Raw genomic sequence first — 20,393 nt, forward strand, 5'->3', positions numbered from 1 at the left:
GTAGCTATACCACAGCCTCTGCCATAGAAACATATGGAGCATGGCTTTGTGTCCGCCTTTACAATGCAGAAAACCGCTTGTCTCTCGTTCAAACCATTCAAAACTAAAGACCTGTTTTACCATAGCTAAAAATGTTTATTTCTGGAGCAGATTTGTGGGACCTTTTTCACCCTAAAAGTATAAGCCTTTTAAGGTGACACTATTTGACACTATTTGTCATTCCAAATAGTGTCCCCCTCTACGTCAAATCAAATCAAATAGTATTTGTTACATACGCCGAATACAACGAATACAACCTTACAGTAAAATGCTTATTTACAAGCCCTTAACCAACAATGCAGTTTTAAGAAAATACCCCCCCAAAAAGAAAGAGACAAATAATTAAGGAGCAGCAGTAAATAACAATAGCGAGGCTTTATACAGGGGGTACCAGTTAAGAGTCAATGTGGAGGCTGTATACAGGGGGTACCAGTTAAGAGTCAATGTGGAGGCTGTATACAGGGGGTACCAGTTAAGAGTCAATGTGGAGGCTGTATACAGGGGGTACCAGTTAAGAGTCAATGTGGAGGCTGTATACAGGGGGTACCAGTTAAGAGTCAATGTGGAGGCTGTATACAGGGGGTACCAGTTAAGAGTCAATGTGGAGGCTGTATACAGGGGGTACCAGTTAAGAGTCAATGTGGAGGCTGTATACAGGGGGTACCAGTTAAGAGTCAATGTGGAGGCTGTATACAGGGGGTACCAGTTAAGAGTCAATGTGGAGGCTGTATACAGGGGGTACCAGTTAAGAGTCAATGTGGAGGCTGTATACAGGGGGTACCAGTTAAGAGTCAATGTGGAGGCTGTATACAGGGGGTACCAGTTCAGAGTCAATGTGGAGGCTGTATACAGGGGGTACCAGTTAAGAGTCAATGTGGAGGCTGTATACAGTGGGTACCAGTTAAGAGTCAACGTGTCAATGTGTGGAGGCACCGGTGTCGAGGTAATTGAGGTATTTGATTAGATGTTCAGGAGTCTTATGGCTTGGGGCTAGAAGCTGTTTTAGAAGCCTCTTGGATCCAGACTTGGCGCTCCTATACCGCTTGCTGTGCGGTAGCAGAGAGAACAGTCTATGACTATGGTGGCTGGAATTTTTGACAATTTCTAGGGCCTTCCTCTGACACTGCCTGGTATAGAGGTCCTGGATGGCAGGAAGCTTGGCCCCGGTGATGTACTGGGCCATACTCACTACCCTCTGTAGTGCCTTGCGGCCAGAGGCTGCATAGTTGCCATACAAGGCAGCGATGCAACCCACCAGAATGCTCTCTGTAAAACCTTTTGAGGATGCCTTTTGAGGATGCCAAATCTTTTCAGTCTCCTGAGGGGGAATATGTTTTGTTGTGCCCTCTTCCCGACTGTCTTGATGTGCTTGGACCATGTTAGTTTGTTGGTGATGTGGACACCAAGGAAGATGAAGCTCTCAACCTGCTCTACTTACAGCCCTGTCAATGAGAATGGGGCGTGCTCGGTCCTCTTTTTCCTGTAGTCCACAATCATCTCCTTTGTCTTGATCACGGTGAGGGAAAGGTTGTTGTCCTGGCACCACACAGTCAGGTCTCTGACCTCCATCCTATAGGCTGTCTCATTGTTGTCGTGATCAAGCCTACCACTGTTGTGTCATCAGCAAACTTAATGATGGTGTTGGAGTTGTGCCTGGCCGTACAGTCATGAGTGAACAGGGAGTACAGGAGGGACTGAGCACGCACCCCTGATGGGCCCCCTGATGGGCCCCCGATTTGAGGATCAGTGTGGCGGATGTGTTGTTACCCACCCTTACCACCTGGGGGTGGCCCTTCAGGAAGTCTAGGATCCTGTTGCAGAGGGAGGTGTTTAGTCCCAGGGTCCTTAGCTTAGTGATGAGCGTTGAGGGCACTATGGTGTTCAATGCTGAGCTGTAGTCAATGAATAACATTCTCACATACAGTGCCTTGCAAAAGTATTCATCCACCTTGCCATTTTTCCTATTTTGTTGCATTACAACCTGTAATTTAAAAATATTTTATTTTGGATTTCATGTAATGGACATACAGAAAACAGTCAATTAGTGAAGTGAAATTTAAAAAATAAAAGTGCATCACCCCCTTTGCTATGAAGCCCTAAATAAGATCCGATGCAACCAATTACCTTCAGAAGTCACATAATTAGTTGGAGTGTCTGTCCATAGGACCACTTTAAGCCGTACACTACACAGAGTTTGGCTTTACAGAAGGGTGGCCAGAAAAAAAGCCATTGCTTAAGGAAGAAAATAAGTAAACATGTTTGGTGTTCGCCAAAAGGCATGTGAGAGACTTCCCAAACATATGGAAGAAGGTACTTTGGTCAGATGAGACTAAAAGTTAGAGCTGTTTGGCCATCAAGGAAAACGCTATGTCTGGTGCAAACCTAACACCTCTCATCATCCCGAGAATATCATCCCCATCATGCTGTGGGGATATTTTGTATCGGTAGGGACTGGGAAACTAGTCAGAATTGAAGGAATGATGGATGGTGCTGAATACAGGGAAATTCATGAGGGAAACTGTTTGGGAGGTTTACCTTCCAGCAGGACAATGACCCTAAGTATACTGCTAAAGCAACACTCGAGTGGTTTAAGGGGAAATATTTAAATGTCTTGGAATGGCCTTGCCAAAGCCCAGACCTGAATCCAATTGAGAATCTGTGGTATGACTTAAAGATTGCTGTACACCAGCGGAACCCATCCAACTTCAAGTAGGTGGAGCAGTTTTTCCTAGGGGGGGGGTGAATAGTTATGCATGCTCAAGTTCTGTTTTTTTGTGTTATTTCTTGTTTTACAATAAAATACATTTTGCATCTTCAAAGTGGTAGGCATGTAGTGTAAATGTAATGATACAAACCCCTCAAAAAGGAAACAAAATAGGAAAAATACCAAGGGGAGTGATTACTTTCACATGCCACTGTAGGTATTCCTTTTGTCCAGGTTGGAAAGGGCAGTGTGGAGTGCAATAGAGATTACCTCATCTGTGGATCTGTTGGTACAATACGCACATTTTAGTGGGTCTAGGGATTCTGGGTTAATGGTGTTGATGTGGGCCATGACCAGCCTTTCAAAGTATTTAATGGCTCGGGAAGTCATTTAGTGTCACGGCCGTCGAAAGAAGTAGACCAAAGTGCAGCGTTGTGAGCGTACATTTATCTTTTTATTTAAAATGTTGCCAACAAAATAAGAAACGAAAAACAACCGTGAAGCTTACAGGGCCATAGTGTCACTAACAAAGACGACTACCCACACTGAAAGGAGGGAAAAAGGGCTACTTAAGTATGATTCCCAATCAGAGACAACGATAGACAGCTGTCCCTGATTGAGAACCATACCCGGCCAAAACATAGAAATAAAGAAACATAGAAAACAAAACAAATAATGCCCACACCATATCACACCCTGACCTAACCAAATAGAGAAATAAAATGGCTCACTAAGGTCAGGGCGTGACATTTAGACAGGTGACCTTAGTGTCCATGGGCACAGGGACTATGGTGGTCTGCTTGAAACATGTTGGTATTACAGACTCAGACAGGGAGAAGTTGAAAATGTCAGTGAAGACACTTGCTAGTTGGTCAGCGCATTCTCAGAGTACACGTCGTGGTAATCCGTCTGGCCCAGCGGCCTTGTGAATGTTTACCTGTTTAAAGGTCTTACTCACAACGGCTGAGGAGAGCGTGATCACACAGTCATGCGGACCAGCTGATGCTCTCATGCATGCTTCACTGTTACTTGCCTCGAAGCGAGCATAGAAGTTATTTAGCTCATCTGGTAGGCTTGTGTCACTGTTTAGCTCTCGGTTGTGCTGCCCTTTGTAGTCTGCAATAGTTATTTGCCTAGAAGTGAGTACAACTCAACAGTGTATTACAACTCGACCTTAGTCCTGTATTGGCGCTTTGCCTGCTTGATGGTTCGTCGGAGGGCATAGCAGGAATTTTTATAAGCTTCTGGGTTAGAGACCCGCTCCTTGAAAGCTGCAGCTCTGCCCTTTAGCTCGGTGCGAATGTTGCCTGCAATCCATGACTTCTGGTTGGGGTATGTACGTACAGTCACTGCGGTGACCACGTCCTCGATGCACTTATTGATAAAACCAGTGACTAATGTGCTGTACTCCTCAATGCCATCTGAAGAATCTGCTTCATCAGACCACTTTTTTTATAGAGTCACTGGTGCTTCCCCCTTACATTTTTGCTTGCAAACAGGAATCAGGAGGACAGAGTTATGGTCAGATTTGCCAAATGGAGGGCGAGATAGAGATTTGTACGCGTCTCTGTGTGTGGAGTAAAGGTGGTCTATAATTTTTTCCCTTCTTGTTTCACATTTATTAACTTCTAATGGCTGCAGGGGCACTTGAGTAGCTTGGATGAAAGGTGCCCAGAGGTGACCAGAGTAAAAGGCCTGCTCCTCAGTCTCATTTGCTAATATATGCATATTATTGTTAGTATTGGATAGAAAACACTCTGAAGTTTCTGAAACTGTTTGAATGATGTATGTGAGTATAACAGAACTCATATGGCAGGCAAAAACCTGAGAAGGAATCCAAACAGGAAGTGAGAAATCTGAGGTTGGTATATTTTCAAACCATTCCCTTTTGAAATCCCTGTCAGATATGAATGAAGATTCACTTCCTAGGGCTTCCACTAGATCGGACACTGTGGTGGGATTAACAACAAGACTACCTTTAAAGCGATAAAAGATACATGTATGTTACAGGAATTTTTATTATGAGATTTCTGATGTTTTGAATTTGGCGCCCTGCACTTTCACCCGCTGTTGTGATATCCATCCCGTTAACGGGATTGCAGCCATAAGAAGTGTTAAACAATAAGGCACTAGAGGCTGTTCTATGTACTGAGTACATTTGCAGGTAAATGGCATTTTTCGGCCCGAAAGCGATAGCCCATTCGTTGGTGACGCTTGCCAAATCAGCTTTCCACATTGTATGTTATAACAATCTACATACAAATAGGAATTAGTAATTTACTAGGATCTCTATGGAAATCTGTCAGTCGATGACGTGGCACGCAAGCATTGGTTGATGCATGTCTGTGACGGACAATACACCACGGCTTGGAACGTTGCTTGTCCAATCAGCATCCATGATCCAAAAATCCTGTTTTATAAATCAAATCAAATCAAATGTTATTGGTCACATACACATAGTTAGCAGATGTAGCGAAATGCTTGAGCTTCTCGTTCCGACCGTGCAGTAATATCTAACAAGTAATCTAACAATTTCACAATAACTACCTTATGCACACAAGTGTAAAGAAATGAAAAATAATATGTACATATAAATATATGGATGAGCGATGGCCGAACGGCATAGGCAAGATGCAGTAGATGGTATAGAGTACAGTATTTACATATGCGATGAGTAATGTAGGGTATGTTAACATTGTTGTGTCATTGTTTAAAGTGACAAGTGATACATTTATTACATCCAATTTTGTATTACTAAAGTGGCTGGAGATCTGAGTCAGTATGTTAGCAGCAGCCACTCAATGTTAGTGATGGCTGTTAAACAGTCTGATGGCCTTGAGATAGAAGCCGTTTTCAGTCTCTCGGTCCCAGCTTTGATGCACCTGTATTTACCTCGCCTTCTGGATGATAGCGGGGTGAACAGGCAGTGCTCGGGTGGCTGTTGTCCTTGATGATCTTTTTGGCCTTTCTGTGACATCGGGTGGTGTAGCTGTCCTGAATGGCAGGTAGTTTGCCCCCGGTGATGCGTTGTGCAGACCTCACTTCCCTCTGGAGAGCCTTACGGTTGTGGGCGGAGCAGTTGCCGTACCAGGTGGTGATACAGCCCGACAGGATGCTCTCGATTGTGCATCTGTAAAAGTTTGAGTGTTTTTGGTGACAAGCCAAATTTCTTCAGCCTCCTGAGGTTGAAGAGGCGCTGTTGCGCCTTCTTCACCACGCTGTCTGTGTGGGTGGACCATTTCAGTTCGTCCGTGATGTGTACGCCGAGGAACATAAAACATTCCACCTTCTCCACTACTGTCCCGTTGAAGTGTATAGGGGGGTGCTCTCTCTGCTGTTTGCTGAATTCCACAAACATCTCCTTAGTTTTGTTGACGTTGAGTGTGAGGTTATTTTCCTGACACCATACTCTGAGGGCCCTCACCTCCTCCCTGAAAGCCGTCTCGTCGCTGTTGGTAATCAAGCTTACCACTGTAGTGTCGTCTGCATACTTGATGATTGAGTTGGAGGCGTGCATGGCCACACAGTCATGGGTGAACAGGGAGCACAGGAGAGGGCTGAGAACGTGCTCTTGTGGGGCCACAGTGTTGAGGATCAGCAAGGTGGAGATGTTGTTTCCTACCCTCACCAACTGGGGGTGGCCCGTCAGAAAGTCCAGGACCCAGTTGCACAGGGCGAGGTCGAGACCCAGGGTTTGATTGAATATGTCCGTAAACACACCAGCCAGCTGCTCTGCACATGCTCTGAGGACGCGGCTAGGGATGCCGTCTGGACCGGCAGCCTTGCGAGGGTTAACACGTTTAAATGTTTTACTCGCGTTGGCTGCGGTAAAGGAGAGCCCGAAGGTTTTAGTAGCGTGCCGTGTCAGTGGCACTGTATTGTCCTCAAAGGGAGCAAAGAAGTTATTTAATTTGTCTGGGAGCAAGACATTGGTGTCCGCGACGGGGCTGGTTTTCATTTTGTAATCTGTGATTGACTGTAGACCCTGCCACATACATCTTGTGTGTGAGCCATTGAATTTTGACTCTGCTTTGTCTCTATACTGACTCTAAGCTTGCTTGATTGCCTTGCAGAGGTAATATCTACACTGTTTATATTCGGTCATGTTTCCGGTCGCCTTGCCATGATTAAAAGCAGTGGTTCGCCCTTTCAGTTTTACGCGAATGCTGCCATCAATCTACGGTTTCTGGTTGGAGAAGGTTTTAATAGTCACCATGGGTACAACATCACTGATGCACATGCTAATAAACTCACTCACCGAATCAGCGTATACATCAATTTTGTTGTCTGAGGCTATCCGAAACATATCCCAGTCCACGTGATCGAAGCAGTCTTGAAGCTTGGAATCAGATTGGTCGGATCAACGTTGAACAGACCTGAGCACGGGCGTTTCCTGTTTAGTTTCGGTCTATCGGCTGGGAGCATCAAAATGGAGTCGTGGTCAGATTTGCCGAAAGGAGTTTGAGGGAGGGCTTTGTATGCCTTGCGGAAGTTAGAGTAGCAATGATCCAGAATTTTGCCAGCCCGGGTCGCGCATTCGATATGTTGATTAAGTTTAGGGAGCCTTGTTTTTAAAATAGTTATGTTAAAATCCCCAGCTTCAATAAATGCCGCCTCAGGATATGTGGTTTCCAGTTTGGAAGATAATGCGATCGGCATTTGACTGTAAGGAATTCTAGGTCAGGTGAACAAAGGCACTTGAGTTCTGTCACGCCCTGACCTTACTATTCTTTGTTTTCTTGGTTATTATGGTTAGGTCAGGGTGTGACAAGGGTGATGTATGTGTTTTTTATTATCTAGGCTTTTTTGAATGTTTATGGGATTTTACTAGACTAGGTGTTTTTATGTGCATGGTTGCCTAGATTGGTTCACAATTAGAGGCAGCTGTTTATCATTGTCCCTGATTGGGAACCATATTTAGGCAGCCATATTCTTTGGGTATTTTGTGGGTGATTGTTTCCTGTGTCAGTGTTTGTGCCATACGGGACTGTTTCGTTTGTCCTTTCACTTTGTTATTTTGTAGTGTTAAGTTTTACATATTAAAATGGACACTTAATACGCTGCAAATTGGTCTGATATCTCTTACTATAGGACAATGCTCATGTTAATAGTAGTTCAGTTGATGGTTTACTGGTTGCTTTGGTTCTCAGGGGAATGTGTGCAATTTGTAGTCTGCTGTACTGATACTTTACTGACCTCTGTTGACTCTGCTGTGCTGATGCTCTACTGCCCTTTTTTGATTCCGCTGTACTGATGATCTACTGCCCTCTGTTGACTCTGCGGTACTGATGCTCTACTGCCCTCTGTTGAATCTAATGTACTGATGATCTACTGCCCTCTGTTGACTCTGTTGTACTGATGCTCTACTGCCCTCTGTTGACTCTGCGGTACTGATGATCTACTGCCCTCTGTTGACTCTAATGTACTGATGCTCTACTGCCCTCTGTTGACTCTGCGGTACTGATGCTCTACTGCCCTCTGTTGAATCTAATGTACTGATGATCTACTGCCCTCTGTTGACTCTGTTGTACTGATGCTCTACTGCTCTCTGTTGACTCTGCGGTACTGATGCTCTACTGCCCTCTGTTGACTCTGCGGTACTGATGCTCTACTGCCCTCTGTTGACTATGTTGTACTGATGATCTACTGCCCTCTGTTAACTCTAATGTACTGATGATCTACTGCCCTCTGTTGACTCTGTTGTACTGATGCTCTACTGCTCTCTGTTGACTCTGCGGTACTGATGCTCTACTGCCCTCTGTTGAATCTAATGTACTGATGATCTACTGCCCTCTGTTGACTCTGTTGTACTGATGCTCTACTGCTCTCTGTTGACTCTGCGGTACTGATGCTCTACTGCCCTCTGTTGACTCTAATGTACTGATGATCTACTGCCCTCTGTTGACTCTGTTGTACTGATGCTCTACTGCCCTCTGTTGACTCTAATGTACTGATGATCTACTGCCCTCTGTTGACTCTGTTGTACTGATGCTCTACTGCCCTCTGTTGACTCTGTTGTACTGATGCTCTACTGCTCTCTGTTGACTCTGCGGTACTGATGCTCTACTGCCCTCTGTTGACTCTGCTGCCAGTTAGATTATCTAATGTTTTTTTGTACAGATCCTCCACTCACACCACTGTGTCTCTTGTCCAGTAATACACAGCAGAGTCCTCTGCTCTCAGACCAGACAGCTTCAGATACACCATGCTGTTAGAATTATCTATGGTGACTTCTATCCGTTCCTTCAACACTTTTTGCATACACAGTTCCACTAGCATCACTTCATATAGCGCCAATCCATTCTCAAACTTTTCATGCTGGTTGTCTTATCCAGCCCATATGGTAGCTACTACATATAAAGGCAGATCCCTTACAGGAGAGGCTGAGGTACTCCAGGCTTTTTCAGGACTGGACTGGAGGGAATGTCCTCCAGACTCTGACCATATATCCCTAATAGAGAAAAGAGAATGAAGACAATAGATCACTAATATGTTAACTCAATGGATGTTATAATTATCTCTATACCTAAAATACCTTGCTCCAATAAATTGCTAGATTATTGAATGCATACTACAGAGACCCAATAAGACCAGGAGGTGTAGTTTGCCTGTCATCTTTTCAGGATGGAATCCAATTAACCCATGGTAGGAAACATCATAAAAGTACACAGACTTGGGAGACAGAACTTGCATGGCAACCATGGTTGGGGTGTAACATGTCTCATGCCTATAGAAGAGGTTTCAAGACAATTCATTCTAAGACAAGTCAGACATCATCGATCACTGTCAAACAAACCTTTTTGGTTTAACAGTAAAGTATTTTTTCACGCCTCTCATATGAACATTATGTTTCATGTACTAAGAAGAGTCATGAAATGATTTATATTAAATCATATTACATTTTATACTTCCCAAAACAATATCACAAACACATCCATACAAGTGGTCCCTGTAAGATATTGCGGTATGTTGTCTTGTACGTTTTAGGAAAGGTTTTGAATCCGACCTACTGCCCTTTGACACAACCTTTCATGTCATCCTATCTCTCTATCTGTTCAATAAAGTAAGAAAATTAAAATTAAAAAATAAATATTTTAAACACATAAAACAAAATAACAAAATAACAATAATAATGAACAATTCACATTTTTAAATATTTTGCCCTGAAATGTATTCTCGTTGTTTAAATGATCAGCAACTGCCACTAAACCAATACATGGCTAAACGTCCCTCAATTACTTTTTCAAGTCATAATTTGACATTTTCTCCCACATCTGCAATACATCACTGTTGTGTGTTGTTTTTTAAAATGTGCTACTGTACTTTCACAGTGATATATTGGTCCATTTTAGGGTTAATCAAGATGCTATATCAGGGAAATGGCTTTATCGGAGTGCAGGTGCATCCTGGGTAGAAGTCATGCTTGGGTAGCTTTGAACTGCTGTGCCCAACACTCATTTTGATTGACACATCTGATAAAAACACATTTTTAGCTTTCTCCACTATAAATAATTACAATTAAGGCATACTAAAGTATTTAGGGGGAGGTGCCCTGGACAGAAATGAGAAACCACATGTTGTTAGTCGCACTGGCTTGCTTTATCTTGGCCAGGTCGCCGTTGTAAATGAGAACTTGTTCTCAACTCACCTACCTGGTTAAGTAAAGGTGAATAAAAAAACAACTAAATAAATATGGACATTTGTTAATTTAGTTAATGGCTTATTGTTCAACGCAATTCAAGAAAGGTGTGTTTTTTGTATTACAAACATAAACCATGAATATGGTGTGTCAATAACATTGTGTGTGATGAGTAGCAGTGAATGACTGAAAATATTAAATAATAAAATGAATACAGCTGATGACAACGGCTTATAATATAAATGAAGTTGTGATTCAATTGTCTCATTATTTGAACCATCTCCCCATTTATTAAAACCAAATGCAAATCGTGTTCACATGGTTGAAACATTGTATGGTTACCAGCCACCAGCTGGCTGATGCAAAAGGCAGTTTCTACTCAGTTGAAACAAGCTAGTGAGAATTAGATCATGAAAGTGTAGAGAAACAGTCCCAACAGTTCCTGGGCTACTTAACTACTTAAACTGTCTATCTGACTCACCAGAGATGCTAAACTGGGACCCTGAAACACCCAGGTGACAGACTGGAGTTCACCAAGCATGGTGCCACACAGCTGTGAGGGTCACAGAGTGGAAACGGGAAGGGTGGGGTGTGTGAGAGAAACAGACAACATTGTGAAAAGTAGAGCAGGGCCTGTGTGGAACAGAGTGGATTATCAAACATAAGCCCTTAGACTGTGGAACACATGCATTAATAGTTACTTTTCATACAGTGACCAAAATGATGGAAAATATGCTGTTTCTGTATGACTTAAAGCAAAATAATTATGACAAAAGTAACTATAAATATGTTTATTCCAAACTCTAAGTATGTACAATTAAATAGTTTGTTTATATTGATATTTTCAATCAATTTGGTCAGAATCTGTGACGATTTCACTACTTGTACATTTTACCTCTTTAAAATAACTTAAAAAAGTTTCAATATCTCAGGCCCAGAAAGTCAGATTCTTCCGAGGTAAAGTTCTCCTTGTTCGGCATGGTCCTACAGACCACAATTGTAGCTGAAAACATCTACATTTTTGTCCTTTCTGTATATTTGCATGTCTTAAAGCACATTAACTGTTTGAAAAGTAACAGTCCACTGGAGATGGAGTGCTCTGTCCATAATAAGTCCTGAGACAGGATAGACTGGGCCTAAAGTTTATTTAACATGTTCAACATTCATTGGTTCTACTGAATTACATCATCTATACACATGTATGGAGAAACAAAACAAAGGACAGGCTATGTGAGGTGTTGAATCTCATTAAACTGTGTTCATTCAAGTATAAATGTAAAATGGCCTCTGTTTCTATGAATGATCTTGCTTAACTGCTCCGTTGGAAAAAAGGTTCTGTGAATAGTATTGTACTGTGTTTGTCACCCATGCCCTTCATGTATTGACTTTTCAATACATATTAATTATTTTCTTAACAAATGGATGTCTATACAGCATATGCCATTTAAATGAATCCTCAATTGAATGAAGATTGTCAATATTTAGAAAATCATCACATTTCCCACATTTATTCCAGTCCTTGAGTCAGTTATGTTTGTGGTCAGTAGGCCCTGGAGTTTTTTTTGACTAAGTGACTTGACCAGGGACAACTCTGTCCTGGGCAGCAGGGTAGCCTAGTGGTTAAAGCATTGGACTAGTAACTGGAAGGTTGCAAGTTCAAATCCCAGAGCTGACAAGGTACAAATTTCTGCCCCTGAACAGGCAGTTAACCCACTGTTCCCAGGCCATCATTGAAAATAAGAATTTGTTCTTTAAGTGACTTGCCTAGTTAAATAAAGGTTAAAAAAAAATGTGATAAAGGACAACTCCCGGCACTACTGATGAGCCATAAATTGACCTCTGACCTCATTCATCAGCCCCTCCCCCATGACATCATGATGTAAATCCAGATCCCTCAGAGTTCATATATACTTATGTTCTGCGGCTGACTTGTTGTCTTGTCTTGTGTGGAGCAGCTGAGTTCATATTTCCACCTTCAGGATGATGGGAAAACTCTACCTTCTGCTGCTCTCTCTCTGTCTGCCCTGTGAGTTCTGCTTGGTTTTACTCCTCATTAACTGTTCTTAATGAGGAATGACTGAACGTGGAAAAAGTTTCTGGGAAACTCTCTTCTGCTTTTCTTAAATATTCTGCTTCCTTCCTATTCTCTCACACATTATTCCTATTTATTTCTCTCTCTCCATCAGGTTGCAATGGTCAGAGTCTGGAGTCCATTCCCTCTAGTCCAGTCCAGAAAAATCCCGGAGACACTCTCAGTCTGTCCTGTAAGATATCTGGATATACCGTTAACAGCCACCACACACACTGGATACGACAACCAGCAGGAAAATCCCTGGAGTGGTTGGGTTATTCTGGATTAGGCCTAGGTTACCATGCTAAAAATTTTGAAGGACGTATGGAAACCACTAAAGATACTAGTAACAGCATGTTGACTTTGATGCTGTCTGGTCTGAGAACAGAGGACTCTGCTGTGTATTACTGTGCAAGAGACACAGTGGTGTGAGTGAGTGAAGATTCTGTACAAAAACCTATCAGAGAATCTAACTGGCAGCAGAGTCAACAGAGCGCATCAGTACAGCAGAGTAACATTCAATGAAAGTCTCAACCAGTATATTGTCAACACAACTACATTAACACAATGTACACCAGAAGAGGCTGGAGGGATGAGCTATCGGAGGACAGGCTCATTGTAATGTATGGAATCTATCTAAATGGAATGGTGTCAAACACATCAATCAAACCTCGGTTTTAAGGTCTCTGCACTGGCTGTCTGAGTTTTAGCATGCATTTTAAGATTCTTCTATTGGTTTTTAAATCAATCCATGATTGTGCTCCCCAAAACATTACAAATATGCTTTTAAATTATGTACCCAGTTGGTCCCTCAGATCTTCTGGCACTGGCCTTTTAACTATCCCAAAGCCTAGGACCAAGAGGCATGGTGTAATGGTTGTCTTCCTCCTCTGATGAGGAGGAATAGTAGGAAGGATCGGAGGACCAATGCACAGCGTGGTAAGTGTTCATAGCTTTTAATGAATAATGAACACTGAACAAAACAATAAACGACAACGTGAAATAACAAACCAAAACAGTACCGTGTGGAACAAACACTGACACGGAAGACAATCACCCATAAAACACAAGAAAACAGGCTACCTAAATATGGTTCTCAATCAGGGACAACGATCAACGTGACACATGGAGAGGCAGGCTTTATTTACAATGCCCACCACCTCTGGAATTGCCTGCCAGAAAACCTGAAGGGGGCCAAAACTGTGGACATTTTTTAAAGACATCTTAAAACACACATTTTTAAGTGTTGCTTTTCCTAAGGCTGCTTTTTATTCCTTCAGTTTTTAGTGTTGTTCTTTTTATAATGTTTTCCCAGTGAAGCATATTGTAAATAGTTGAAGTGTGAGGTGTTGTAAATAAATAGTTTAAGTCTCATTCATTTTGACCAAGACAGGGTTTACCTACTTATGACTACTTTGTTTGTCATGTTAGTTTCTTGCGCCAATTAATCTATCTTTAGAGTCTACTTCAGAAAAACTCTTTGTCCCTTATAGGCCTAGCTTTGCAATAAAACACCTTGTCTGATTAGATACCTGATGCATGTTTACAGTAACAAATGTGTTATAGAAGGAATAGACGTGGCTAACAACAAATGCATGATTACATCTTAAAATAGCTGACGACCACTTGAAGAGCTTTGCAGAGCTGATCATTGTTCGCTGGAACATTTGTGTCATTGTCACCAGCTACAAAACAAGTAGGACTGTCCTTGACTAAATAAAATCTTTGGTCGATTGAGAGTCATCTGTTCTTACAACCAATCGAGTTTTCAGACATTTGAAAACATGTCTTTTTCCATATAGACACACCCTATGATTAAATAAAATTGACTATACCTAGGCTACTGAGCTTATCTGATGCATTAAGCACTGTGATTAAAACATTTGACACACAAATTACTTAAAAGGGAGCCAGAGATCAATATCAAAAACCTGTACCTGACCCTCCTCTTGCTGCCCTCTGCTGCTGGCTTTTGCAGACTCTGCCATTATGCTTTTGAAGTTGTAGATAATAGGCTACACTAGCGGTCTGCAACAATACAATACATTTCTAAAAGTAACTTCTTATTGCCATTGCCAATATGTAAAAACAGCCTACATAAAGCCAACACGTAGAAACATTGCAGGCTGCAGGTAGAAAATATCCTGATAAAAATAAATATCCTATTAATCAAATTGGCTATGCATGGCCTGTCTGCAAGGACCTTGAAACATTGTATCAACTATCAACTTGGTCCAGCAGGAAGCTGGTGCTAGCAAACTTGCAGCATTGTATAAAATATTCTGGGGCCTCAGAATTTCCTGTGTCAGTGAGCCCTGGACAGACACAGCTGTAAACTATTCGTGCAAGAGATAAGAAGAAATCAGGTAGGCATATATTATGACATTTCCACCAAATCAGAGGGTGACATTTTTTTCCTTTTTCATGCTGAGTGGTTAGCAACGTGAGCCTACTTTTATGCATAAACAGATGCGTGTCCTTACTCAAGATTAAAAGGACTGATCGAAACAAAAGCCAATGAATTAATTGACAACTCGTAAATGGAATGATTCGCGTAAGTGTAGCCTAGATTGCAAACAACGTGTCCTACAATGAGAACAGTAGGACTGTAATAATAATATATTGAATGCATTAAAACCTCTTTGGGATAGGGGGCAGCATTTTCACTTTGGATGAATTGCGTGCCCAAACTGAACTGCCTCCTATTCTGTCCCAGATGGTAATATATGCATATTATTATTACTACTGTATAGAAAACACTCTGAAGTTTCTAAAACGGTTTGAATTATGTCTGTGAGTATAACAGAACTCATATGGCAGGCAAAAACCTAAGAAGAAATCCTCCGGTTGGAACCTTATTGATGTTTAAAACATCCTAAACATGGATTGCATACACCATTTGACTTGTTTCTACGACCTGTAACATAAACTTTTGAGTTTTTGTCTGGAGGAATTGCTCGTGCCCCATGAAGATGGATTACTGGGCTGAACATGCTAACAACAAGTGGCTCAATGATGGGCTTTATGGAGCTTTATGGAACAAATCAGTCATTTATTATCGAACTGGGATTCCTGGGAGTGCCTTCTGAGGAAGATATGCAAAGGGAATATTTATAGTGTTTTTTTGTAGCTTCTGTTGATGCCAAAATGGCGGCTATTTCTTTGGCTATTTTGGCTTCTGAGCGCCGTTCTCAGATTATTATTTTTCCGTAAAGTTTTTTTGAAATCTGACACAACGGTTGCATAGAGGATAAGATCATCTTTAATTCTGTGAATATCTGGATGTTTTGGAATCAAAACATTACTGCACGTAACGCGACAATGTAAACTGAGATTTTTTATATATATATGCACATTATCGAACAAAACACACAATATATGTATAACATGATGTCCTATGAGTGTCATCTGATGAAGATAATCAAAGGTTAGTGATTTCATTTTATCTATATTTCTGCTTTTTGTAACTCCTATCGTTGGCTGAAAAAAATGGCTGTGTGTGTTTGTGACTTGGCTCTGACCTAACATAATCATATGTTGTGCCTTCGCTCTAAATATATTTTTTTAAATCTGACACAATCGGTAGATTAACAGGACGTTTATCTTTCATTTGCTGTATTGGACTTGTTAATGTGTGAAAGTTACATATTTAAAAATATATATTTTTGAATTTCGCGCGCTGAATTTTCAGCGGAATGTTGTGGGTGTTCCGCTAGCGGAACCCCTGGGTGAGAAAAGTCTACCCCCTACTTTTTCGAACATTCTGTTAAAAATCGCGCAACATTTCAGTGTCCTGCTACTCATGCCAGGAATATAGTATATGCATATGATTAGTATGTGTGGATAGAAAACACTCTGACGTTTCTAAAACTGGTTAAATCACGGCTGTGACTATAACATAACGTGTGTTTCATCGAAAAGCGGAAGAAAAACTGATCACCGAAATCTGAAAAATATATCAATGCGCCACTTGCATGTATTGTCTATTGGAAAGCAAATTAGATGGGGCTGACATTGCAAGTCCTACAGCTTCCACACGATGTCGCCAGTCTTGTCAATTGCCTGCGCTTTGTTTCTTGGTCAAACGAGTGAGAGACAGCCCATTCCTTCCGGTCTCCGACAGGATGTTTTGGAGTAGAAATTTCTGAACATGATTTCAAGACGTGGAGCTATTGAATACACATCGCTCCGTGATCAATTTGATATATTATTAACGTTTACTAATACCTAAAGTTGGATTACAAAAGTATTTCGAAGTGTTTTGTGAAAGTTTATCGTCAACTTTTTTAATTTTAAAAAATGACGTTGCGTTTTAAAACAGTGTTTTTTCCTTGATCACACACTCTTCATAGATCGATATTTAGGGTATATATGGACCGATTTAATCGAAAAAAAGACCCAATAGTGATGTTTATGGGACATCTAGGAGTGCCAACAAAGAAGATCGTCAAAGGTAATGAATGTTTTATATTTTATATCTGCGTTTTGTGTAGCGCCGGCTATGCTAATTATTTTGTTTACGTCCCCTCCGGGTATTTCGGGGTGTTGCATGCTATCAGATAATAGCTTATCATGCTTTCGCCGAAAAGCATTTTAAAAATCTGACTTGTTGGCTGGATTCACAACGAGTGTAGCTTTAATTCAGTACCCTGCATGTGTGTTTTAATGAACGTTTGAGTTTTAACGAATGCTATTAGCATTTAGCGTAGCGCATTTGCATTTCCAGATGGCTAGATGGGACGCATGCGTGTCGGGTCGACGTAAGAGGTTAAAAACCCTGTCAGTTGTTTGCTGTAGAGCTCAATCTCTCTGTAAATGCCATGTCTGTAGATCTCTCTGTTTCACTCTCTTTATGTATTGAGCTATCTTTTGTTTGAGCACGTCCATAGCACTTTGTCATCACCTGTGAGTATTGTTTTGGTTATGGTGTTTGTTTGTTTGCTGGTGGGAAAAGGGGGAACCAAGACAAGTCACCCATGGGCATACACTACCCGTAGGTAAACTTTGTTAAATACACTAGTTAAATACACTAGTTAGAACTGGGCGGACCACCCACTGTATTTTGGTTAGTTAGTTAGCTGTTGTTGAAATAGGCTAGTCTAGCTTAGGGGTGTTTTTGAATAATTATTATTTCTTTCCTTGGGTCCAGCTCAGCCCCTTTTCCTGCTCCCCCCATTACCGTGTGTTTATTAATAAACCCTGAGTTTGACGGTAGATTTCAGTTGTCGTGGTTATTTCGTTCACACTTTTACTTTGTCACTATTATAAATTGCATGAGTTATGTTAAGGGTCTCATTACCATCCCCTCTAGACTGTCGGGCCAAAAGGGATTCGTAACACTAAGCTAAAGGCTAGAGCTGATACTTTCAAGGAGCGGAACTCTAACCCGGAAGCTTATAAGAAACCCTCCTATGCCCTCCAACGAACCATCAAATAGGTGTAACGGATGTGAAACAGCTAGCTTAGTTAGCGGTGGTGCGCGCTAAATGGCGTTTCAATCGGTGACGTCACTTGCTCTGAGACCTTGAAGTAGTAGTTCCCCTTGCTCTGCAAGGGCCGCAGCTTTTGTGGAGCGATGGGTAACGATGCTTCGTGGGTGACTGTTGTTGATGTGTGCAGAGGGTCCCTGGTTCACGCCCGGGTATGGGCGAGGGGACGGTATAAAGTTATACTGTTACATAGGCAAAGCGTACAATACAGGACTAAGATCGAATCGTACTACACCGGCTCTGATGCTCGATGCTTTACAGACCATAAAGGGAAGCACAGCCGAGAAGCATTGCCAAGTAACACAAGCCTACCAGACGAGCTAAACTACTTCCATCCTCACTTCTAGGAAAATAACACTGGAACACGCATGAGAGCACCGGCTGTTCCGGAAGACTGTGTGATCACACTCTCCACAGCCAATGTGAGAAAGACCTTTAAACAGGTCAACATTCACAAGGCCGCAGGGCCAGATGGATTACCAGGACCCGTGCTGCGAGCATGTGCTGACCAACTGGCAAGTGTCTTCACTGACATTTTCAACCTCTCCCTGTCTGAGTCTGTAATACCAACATGTTTAAAGCAGACCACCATAGTGCCTGTGCCCAAGAACACAAAGGAAACCTGCCTAAATGACTACCAACCCGTAGCACTTATGTCTGTAGCCATGAAGTGCTTTGAAAGGCTGGTCATAGTTCACATCAACACCATTATCCCATAATCCCTAGACCCACTCCAATTTGCATACCGCCCCAACAGATCCACAGATGATGCAATCTCTATTGCACTCCACAATGTCCTTACCCACCTGGACAAAAGGAACACCTATGTGAGAATGCAATTCATTGACTACAGCTCAGCGTTCAACACCACAGTGCCCTCTATAAGCTTATCAATAAAGCTTATGAAGACCATAGGACAAAACACCTTCCTCTGCAACTGGATCCTGAACTTCCTGACGGGCCGCCCCCAGGTGGTAAGGGTAGGTAACAACACATCCACCACTCTGATCCTCAACACAGGGGGAGTGCATGCTCAGTTCCCTCCTGTACTCCCTGTTCACCCATGACTGCACAGCCAGGCACGACTCCAACACCATAATTAAGTTTGCCAATGACAGTGGTAGGCCTGATTGCCAACAATGACAAGACAGCCTATAGGGAGGAGGTCAGGGACCTGGCTGTGTGGTGCCAGGACAACAACCTCTCCCTCAATGTGATCAAGACAAAGGAGATGATTGTGGACTACAGGAAAAATAGGACCAAGCACGCCCCCATTCTCATCGACGGGGACTGCAGTGCACATCACCAACAAACTAACATGGTCCAAGCACATCAAGACATTCGTGAAGAGGGCACAACAAAACCTATTCCCCCTCAGGAGGCTGAAAAGATTTGGCATGGGTCCTCAGATCCTGAAAGTTTCTACAGCTGCAACATCGAGAGCATCACTGCCTTGTATGGCAACTGCTCAGCCTCCGACCGCAAGGCACTACAGAGGGTAGTGCGAATGGCCCAATACATCAATGGGGCCAAGCTTCCTGCCATCCAAGACCTCTATACCAGGGGGTGTCAGAGGATGGCCCTAAAAATTGTCAAAGACTCCAGCCACCCTAGTCATAGACTGTTCTCTCTGCTAATGCACAGCAAGCGGTACCGGAGTGCCAAGCCTCGGTCCAAGAGGCTTCTACCCCCAAGCCATAAGACTCCCGAACATCTAGTAAAATGGCTACCCAGGCTATTTGCATTGCCTACCCTGCCCTCCCCCTCTTTTACACCGCTGCTACTCTCGGTTGTTATCATCTATGCATTGTCACTTTAATAACTCTACCTACATGTGCATATTACCTCAACTAACCGGTGCCCACGCACTTTGACTCTGTACCGGTACCCCCCTGTATATAGTCTCGCTATTGTTATTTTACTGTTGCTCTTTAATTACTTATTACTTTTAATTCTGACTCTAATCCATTTTTTTAACTACATTGTTGGTTAGTGGCTCGTAAGTAAGCATTTCACTGTAAGGACTACACCTATTGTATTCGGTGCATGTGACTAATACAATTTGATTGTAATATTAAAGACGGGGTAACATTGACGCTCCTGGATTATGATACAATGAGATTTACACTCTGTTATTATTTTTTTGTATCACAGTGTTGCCTAACATCATCCCACAGTATAAGTCTGGCTTTTTACATGGACAATACAGAGTATATATAGTTTGCACAGTTATATAAGAAAAGATCCCCCACTGATATTCCAATTAATTATACAGTATATTTTCTCTCCTTATGCGAATTTCACCTAGCCCCTCTTCCCTTCTCTACCTCTAACTCCTCCTTTTATAAAAACCTTTCTGTATCGGAGTCCTAGCATATCCCTCTGAATCCTGGAGAGTAGAGAAGAACAGCTCCCACCAGTTCAGCTTCTGTAACGGTTGTCGTCGGGAGA

At 42.2% G+C, this 20,393-nt stretch overlaps 1 pseudogene; it reads left to right on the forward strand.

Moving 5' to 3' along the window:
• The window catches only part of LOC118364685 (uncharacterized), a 245,041-nt pseudogene that overhangs the window by 123,893 nt on the left and 100,755 nt on the right, over window positions 1-20,393 (forward strand).

The sequence above is a fragment of the Oncorhynchus keta genome, chromosome 32 (genome assembly GCF_023373465.1).
Source record: "Oncorhynchus keta strain PuntledgeMale-10-30-2019 chromosome 32, Oket_V2, whole genome shotgun sequence".
Classification (NCBI taxonomy): Eukaryota; Metazoa; Chordata; class Actinopteri; order Salmoniformes; family Salmonidae; genus Oncorhynchus; species Oncorhynchus keta.